Genomic DNA, 7,886 nt, shown 5'->3' on the forward strand with positions numbered 1-7,886 from the left:
TGCCCCATGTTTTAAAAGATGCTAGGACATCGCATTTATTAAACAGTAATATCAACCACCCTTAAAGTTGTGCATACAATTTCCAATCACAACTTCATCCATTAAACACCTACTGAGCAGTTACTGCGTACTGGGTGCTGTGCCAGTCAGGCACGAGGGATGCCACCGTGAATAGGGCCAGGCCCTGTCCCTCCAGGGTTCATGGCCTACTGAGGGGAGAGTCACAGAAAGAGATCATAAATTGTAACCATGCCTTGGGGTAAGGCCAGCGATGGGATGTGCACACAGTCCTACAGCACCTCAGTCTCCTTCGCGCATCATGTGCATGTCCCTTTAAACTCTCAGTTTAACTCTTTAACTCTCCAGAAATTGTATGCAGTCCCCTCACCAACACAGCCATGGCTGGAGATTAGGTCACCAGACTCTGCCACTTGGACTCTCTGTCCCCAGCCATTCTCCAGACCAGAGTCAAAAAGGGATTCCCAGAGTACGAAGCTGACTGATTCCCCTATTAAAAACCTTCAGTGGCTCCCTACTGCCACTAGGATAACATGCAAACTCACGAGCACAGCTTCACAACCCTTTCTGATTGAACTCACGTTAACATGAGAATTCTTTCCCTTTAACTTGTTCACTTAATACCAGTTTAACTGAACACTTGCTATGTGCTGGGCATTCTGCTGTGCACGGGAATCCCGCAGAGAATATTAACCCACACCATTCTCTCTCCTGGAGCTTTTGGTCTAGCAGGGGATACAGATATTAAAGAGACATACAGATCATTGAATTGTTACAAGTGCAGGAAAAGGAACATTTCCTTGTCAACAGTCTGCTCCAACCACGGTCAGCATCTCTGGTGCCTGCCTCCCGGCCCCGCCTAGGCTGTTCCCTCTCCTGAAATGCCTCTCTCCTTCAGTTGGCCAAATCTCTCCAGCTGTCTAGGTCTCGGCCCAGGGTCCTCCCCTGGTGGGGAGTCTTCCCTGAACCTCCTAGGTGGTTTCATGAGATCCTGCCCTCAACTCCGCGAGAATGCAGCATACAGACCGGCATGGGATTCAGCACTGTAAACGCTCAGTAAACGCTTGCTGCGTGAATGACTGCCGGGTCCTCTTTAAAAAAGTGGATTAAAAAAAAAAAATCCATCCACTTACAAAAGTCTGTGTGTTTTAAAAATAGTCATCATGAAATTTACCTCGATATCTACCATACATTCAGAAAATGCCCGGGAGGCCCCAGCCCGTGTGGCATGGCAGCCAAGGGGAGGCAGCCCGCTGCCCAGCCCCACGCTGTCCATGCAGGGCCTTCATCTTTCCTCGGGCTCCTGGCCCAGGGGTCCCGCTGACCTTCCACTATCACCCAGCACCCCAGCCCCTGGAGCCCTGTATCTGCTCCTGGGCTCCCCTCCTGTGGGCTACACTTTGCTGAGGGACAGAGGGGCATCTGGGAAAGGAGGGGAACCTCCAGGGGGGCTGGAGCCGCTGGACCCCAGGTGCCTTCTAGCACTTTACTACCTGCGGCAGCCTTACCAGCCTTACCGAGGCGAGGCGTCAGGACTCCTGGCCTGAGCCTGGCGGGGAGCTCCACTTCCTGCCTCCAGTCAGGGCCTGGGGGCTCAGACCAGGTCTCCCAGCAGCAGAGGCCCAGCAGGGAGGTGACCCTGACCCCCACCCACTCTGAAAAGCCTCCGGTCCTCTCTAGAGGAGGCTTTGTTCTGGCTGAAAGCCCCCACCTGCCACAGCTCCTCCTCCAGATCCCCGGCGGCTCCCTTGAGTTTTCTCTTTCCCTGGAGTCAGAGCTGGAAGATCACCTGGCCCACCCACTACCTCTTACAGCTGATGAAACTGGAGGGAATTAAGTGTCCGAGGTACCAGATCTGGTAAGGGCAGAGTTGTGCTTTTAAACAAACAGGGCAGCGCCCTGACTCCCGGGCAGCGGGGGGGCCCCCCTCCGTGACGCCCCGCTGTCGGCCTGGTTCTGGTAGGCCGCCCCAGCTTTGCCAGTTGGTCTGAACCCGAAAGTTAAGCCTACACCAAATGACACTCGAAGGAATCATTGCCACCCCCAGCCTACACCCTCTTCCACACCCACTCTCCTTCCTCCGACCTTCTGACACACAAGTGAGGGCAAAGCCGGACCCAACCTGGCAGGCCTCTCCCAGGCAGGGACCCAGAGGAGGGGCGGCACAGTCACTCAGCCTCAGGAGTCACCTGCATAAGTAGTGGCTGCACAGGTGTGCTCAGTTCACCTTCCTGGCCCACAAGCACGACCCGGGTTCTCACAGCCTGACAGGATAAGGCCCCGTCCTCTTAGCCCGGCCCTCAAGCCTCTGCCACTCCGGCTACAACCTGCCCATCCAGCCTCTTCTCCCACCGCTCCCACCCCAAGCTCTTTCCTGTCACATCAAACCATCCTCAGACCCCACCACACTCTCCAGGCCTCGCTGGCTTTGTAGGTGCTGTTCCTTCTGCCTTTAATGCCCTTCCTTGCTTCTCCATAGAGCAAGCTCCTTCTCAGGAGACCCAGCTCCGAGGTCATCTCCCACCCTCCGTGTAGAAGCCTCCCTCCTCCTCAGTGTGTCTGCAGGGCTTCTGTGCCAACTTTATAGGACAATAAAGAAAATACAAGGTCACGAATCTGTGTCCCCACTGGACTCTCAACTCCTCAATGACAGCAATGTGTCTTTGTCTTCAAATTCTTGGAGCGTGGCACAGAGTAGACACTCGAAAGACAAAACAAAACAAAACAAAGGAATAAATGACTAAACTAAATCAATACGTGGACCCTGCATTTATTCCAGAGCTAAATTAGGAAGCAAGTCTCAATGTGACACAAGAATCCCCTTCCAATTTATTTATTAGGGACGGTTATGTGCAAAGCACTATACAAAGTACTAGAAACTCAGAAGCTGGAGTAGACACAGGAATGGACAATTTGGAGGTACAGACGGGGAGAGAAGAGTACTAGCTGTAGGGAAATGTCTGGACTGACAGACCAGTGCGGGTGTAAGCAGTTTATTGCATGTAATCCGACGTCAGCCCTGGGATGTAGGCACTTTTGTTATTAGTCTCACTTCACAGACGAGGAGACTGAGGCTTTCACAAGTGGAGAGACTTGCTTGTAAGTCATGAGGGCAGGATTTGAACCCAGGCTGTGGTTCCCCCAGACATCACATGCTCAAACAGAAAGGTCTGTTACAAGTGTTTTATTTTCTCAGTCGTGGCCCTCAGCATTGTCTGCATTCTGCAAACACCGGTTGGGGGGGGGGGGGGAAGGGGCTTTAAAAAGACTGGTGCCCACCCTGGTCCAACCCAGAGATGCTGATGTAACTGAGGTGGGGTGCAGCCTGGGCATGGGGGTTCTAATGTGCAGTCAGGGCTGAGTCCCCCCACCTCTGCTGAAATGAGGGAGGCCAGTGTCAAATGTGTAAGGGGAGACCCACCTGCCGCCGAGACACTCCCGCTCGTGTCAGGGTCCTGTTTGTGGAGACACGAGCTGTCCTGTCCTCCTGGGAGGGGCCCCCGGCAGCGTAGGCAGGACCGGCACTTCCTCCCTTACATTCTCTCCGTGTCTCACCAGTCCTGACCTTCCTGTGGCATTGGAGTTGCCAAAGACAACGTGCTGGGGAAATTCCATGGTTTCCATGCAAGGGGGCGTGGGCTCTCCGGGGCGCCGCCCAGCTTTCCGTGTGAAGGAGCCAAGATCTGTGGGTCACAGTGAAGACCGCTGATGTGAGGAGCCTGGGTGGGTGGCTTGTGGGCCGCAGGCAGGCAGGGAGGGCAAAACGCCACCCACTACCACACGTCCCAGTAGGCGGGCTCTGTGGGAGCAGAGTGGGCCCACCATATGACTTTAGCATGCGGCAGCCGCTGGACCCCCTGCTCCCGCAGGCCCTGAGGGGCAGTGAGGCTCCCCAGAGCTAGTGGAGCCTGGCTGTGTGGCTGCAGGCAGCAAGGCTGGGTTTCCCCTTCTCAGGCCCAGGCAGTGACTCAGGGCACAAGTATCGAAAGCAAATGGTGACCTCGGCATACTTGCCCGGTAGGGAGCATGACCCTACCCCAGAACATCTGAGGAGCAGTGAGTCCAGGGCCCAGTGGGATGGAGACTGGCAGCACTGTGCGCGTGTCTGGAGTACCCCGGACACCGTCCTCATTCGCTGGCGAGGACCCTTGAGACCCTGCTCCTCACAGAGGTGCTGTGAGCACAGTTTCATTGGCTCTTCGCCACAGAGCTTGAGGTGCAGCTTTTCAGCGCAGTGGGCATGGGGCTTCCCAGGTCACACGGGCCCTCGGGCAGCAGGGCTGGGCTCCCACCCGGGGGCTCAGGGCGAATGGACTTAGGCCGTCTCCCAGAGGTCCCCCGATGTCAAACTTCTGCCTCTCTAGTTCTAAGTCACGAGTCACGACCGGCTGACTATGAGAAGCCATCGCTTAGGGTGGCCATGTCTGTTCTTGGAATCTTGGGGGTTAGGGTGTGCCTCATGGCTGCACCCCACCGTGACCATACGGGAACTGGCTTTCCGTGCAGGAGAACCACCGGTGAGGCCCCAGAGCAGCCATGGCAGAAGGTGGGTCTCACCCCCAGCCTGCACTCATTAAGGGTAGAGGTCCCGTTTTACGTTTACCTAAGCCCCTTCCTCCCCATATTGCCTGGTACGATACCTGGCATGTGACACACGGTCCTTAAAAGTTTTCTGGATGATGAAGCCCAGTGACGAATCATTTTGCAAAGACTCATGCCATGACGGATCCCTGGCATACGGAATCTTCGGTGTTTGAGGTATGCATTTATTCAACACATAGATGAGTGCCTTCTATGTGCCAGGCACATGCCAGCGGCTAGTGATCCAGCGGCTAGTGATGCAAAAAAAAAAAAAAAAAAAAAATAGCTCCTCGTGGAGCTCCACTTTTGTGGGGGAAGAAATGAATTACTTTCACCAAGGCACATCAAATGACACTACATAATGTTTCTAAGGCAAGAGCCCCAGGACAGCGGGAGTCCAGGGGAGAGGGTCTGTGTGGGGGTCAGAGAAGGCTTCTTTGAGGAAGAGGTCTGCACATCGACCCACCAAACCACCATTATGGACTGTGCTCCAGAGTTTGCTTAGCAAGATGCCGGGCACACGTTGGCTGCTTGGGTGATTTCCGCCCCCCAGGACCCTGAAGGACAAGAGGAAAACCCGAGGCTTCTGACTGCCCCGTCCTTCCTCATGCCACCTCAAGCTTCTGGGGCTAAGTTTTCTGGTCAAGAGGAAAGAGGACTTTTGTTTTTTTATGCAAAGCAGATTAAACTGAAACTGATCTCACCATGGGCGTCTGAGGTTTTTTTCGGTCAGCAAAGAAGGAAGTGAGCCAACTTTCCAGGAACCTTGAGGCCACACCCGGATTGCCCAACAGTGCAGGGCAGCACAGGTCAGACACCTCCCAGGCCCCTTCCCCAGCCACAGGACCCTGGGGGGACATCCTCCTTAGTGCCAGCTCCTCTAGAGCCAAAGGTCCACAGGGGATGACCCCAGACAGAACCTTCTCCAGGGTCAGCACAGGGTGAGATTAAGGGCAGGCCTGGAGGAGTGACCCTCGGACCAGCCAGATGAGACTCAGAAACCAAATAGTGTGTCAACAACCAGGAGATGGATGAGGACTCTGTTCCCTCTGATGCTTTGCCCCTGAACTGCCCTCATGCCTTTTCAGGGCTCGTAGCTCATGCTAATAATCCTACTTGCCCTGGACAGGTGCTCTGTCCACTAGGCTTCTGTCTTTCTCCTCAGCTCTCTCTCTCTCTCTCTCTCTCTCTCTCTCTCTCTCGACTGGCTTTCCTCCATCTCTACTCCCTCAGTAACTTGGGGTGCAAGTGGCCCTATTACAGTTTCTCAGCCCTGACCCTTCTCCCCAGGTTGTGTGCCTCTAACTGTAACTCCTGTCTATCTCTTCCTTTAAGCTCCAGAGAGGGTCTGAGTGGTCTAGTAAGCCTTTGCAAGCCAGGCCTCCTGGGGTCTTTGAGAAGGGGACTGAAAACACAACAGGCCCCCTAAGATCTAAGCTCACCCCCTCTCATTCTCTCTCTTTCCTGCTCATCAAATTGCTTCTCCCTTTGGATGTACAGATGGCTACTGTTCTTCCCGACTCCATGGCTTAGAACATGAGCTCTCCTGCAGCCTGAGCTTTGTCCCTCCCAAGGAACACTCTTTCTCTCTTACCTTATGCTGCATACATACACACCCTGGCTTTCGGGCTATGGTCTCAGCTGTGGATTTTGAAGCTTCTATGCTGAAACTTCCTTGTTCTAGACCAGAGCGTTTCAAACTTTAGCCACATATAATAACCTGAAGAGTTTATGTGTTAAAACACAGAATCCTGAGATTCAGAGTCGGTCGGCCTGGGGCGCCCCCCCCCAGATGCTGCCCACGCTGCCCATCTAACCCAACTGCCCTAGGAGTGGGACAGGGCTCACACCTGATCCCTCACCCTGAGGCAAGGGATGCTCCTGCCTTAAAACCGGAAGGAAGATCAGTGAGGAAGTGAAGCAGGAATGTAATATCTCAGTGAAAACATTTGTAAGTATTAACCCAGCCCACAGGCCTACCCCTGAGATGAATCCCCCTTTGCAAAGCAAGGTTCTGAGAAGTTAGGAAACTTGCCCAGGGCACCCAGCTCCTAACTGACAGATCCTGGAGTCAGGTGCTGGCCTGTCTGCTTGCTCCTGGCCCGCCATGTCAGCTGTGAAGCTGGATTAATGTTTGATTTGATTGTCACAATGGCAGAACCACTGTCATCGGTCCTGATACGGGTGGTCAGCAGTGTCATCTCTGCAGAGAAATGATGTTCACAAATGCAGATGCATTTACGCACATGCCCGATAAATCCACCACTCCTCAGGGTAAGTCACCCGACCAGAGTGACTAAGCAGGCAATCAGGGCAGCCTGCCTGGGAGAGGCGTTCCCGCCCTTGAATCTTCCATGCCTGGCCTGACCCTGCTCTCCTCACAGCGAGAGTTCAACTGGTGGCTAGGGACTGGACTAAGATGTTACTGAGTGGGCAGAATTCCCCACTAATTACCAAATGTTGTAAGGGGCAAAGAGCTTCAGCACCGTGCCCAAAGTGTGGTCCCCCAACCAGCAGCATCAGTCTTACCTGGGAACTTGTTAGAAACCCAGATCCTTGGCTCCCACCCCAGGCACACCAAAGCAGAAATTTTGGGTTTGGGGCCCAGCAATCCACATTTCAATGTGCCTTCCGGGAGATTCTGATGCACGGCTGAAGTCTGAGGACCGCTGTCCTACTGACAGAATTAGATTGCTAGTGGAGGACTTGATCTGGTGCCACGGAGGGCTCCCTGCTCTCTGGGCGAGCTCTGACGTACCCCAGTGGCACAGGAGTTGGTGAAGCATATGCTAGTCCAGCTGTGAAGTCAACTATACCTTCTCCTGCTTCACTTGGTTACAGCCTTGCCCTACAGAGGATTTACTGCCGGGATAGCCTTGTTGCTATGGGGACTCTTGCACTCTGCCTGGGCCCTTCCTCTGCAGGTGGTAATATTTGTATCGCTTAGACACTAGGTAAACCCAGTGTCCACACTTTGCTCCAAGGTCTCTCCACACCACAGCCCAAGGAAGCCTATTTGTTGTCCCTGCAGGGACAGACTGAACTAGGAGCCCTGGTCCAGGTGATCTTGTTAGTGTGTTTCTTACAATCTTCAGCAATGTCCAATTTCCTGTTTTCAGAAAAAAGCAAATAAAATGTAATATATAGGCTAGAGGATTACTTCATATGGAGGGAAAAAATTATGCCAGCCTCTCTTATTTCTGAAGGTAAGAAAGCAAGTAAATGTGGAACAGATTTTTTTTTTTTTTTAGAGAGGGGGGCAATAATTCACATACAATAAAATTCAC

General features: G+C 53.5%; 1 long non-coding RNA gene across 1 annotated transcript; it reads right to left on the bottom strand.

Annotated features, from left to right (window-relative positions):
- Window positions 1-2,835: 2,835 nt before the first annotated feature.
- On the bottom strand, window positions 2,836-7,886 carry LOC115516003. Its single transcript, XR_003969455.1, has 2 exons — window positions 4,659-7,886; window positions 2,836-3,701 (listed from the first exon to the last, which is right to left on the bottom strand). It is a non-coding gene; the product is annotated as an uncharacterized LOC115516003 (long non-coding RNA).

Source organism: Lynx canadensis, chromosome B3 (genome assembly GCF_007474595.2).
Source record: "Lynx canadensis isolate LIC74 chromosome B3, mLynCan4.pri.v2, whole genome shotgun sequence".
Taxonomy (NCBI): Eukaryota; Metazoa; Chordata; class Mammalia; order Carnivora; family Felidae; genus Lynx; species Lynx canadensis.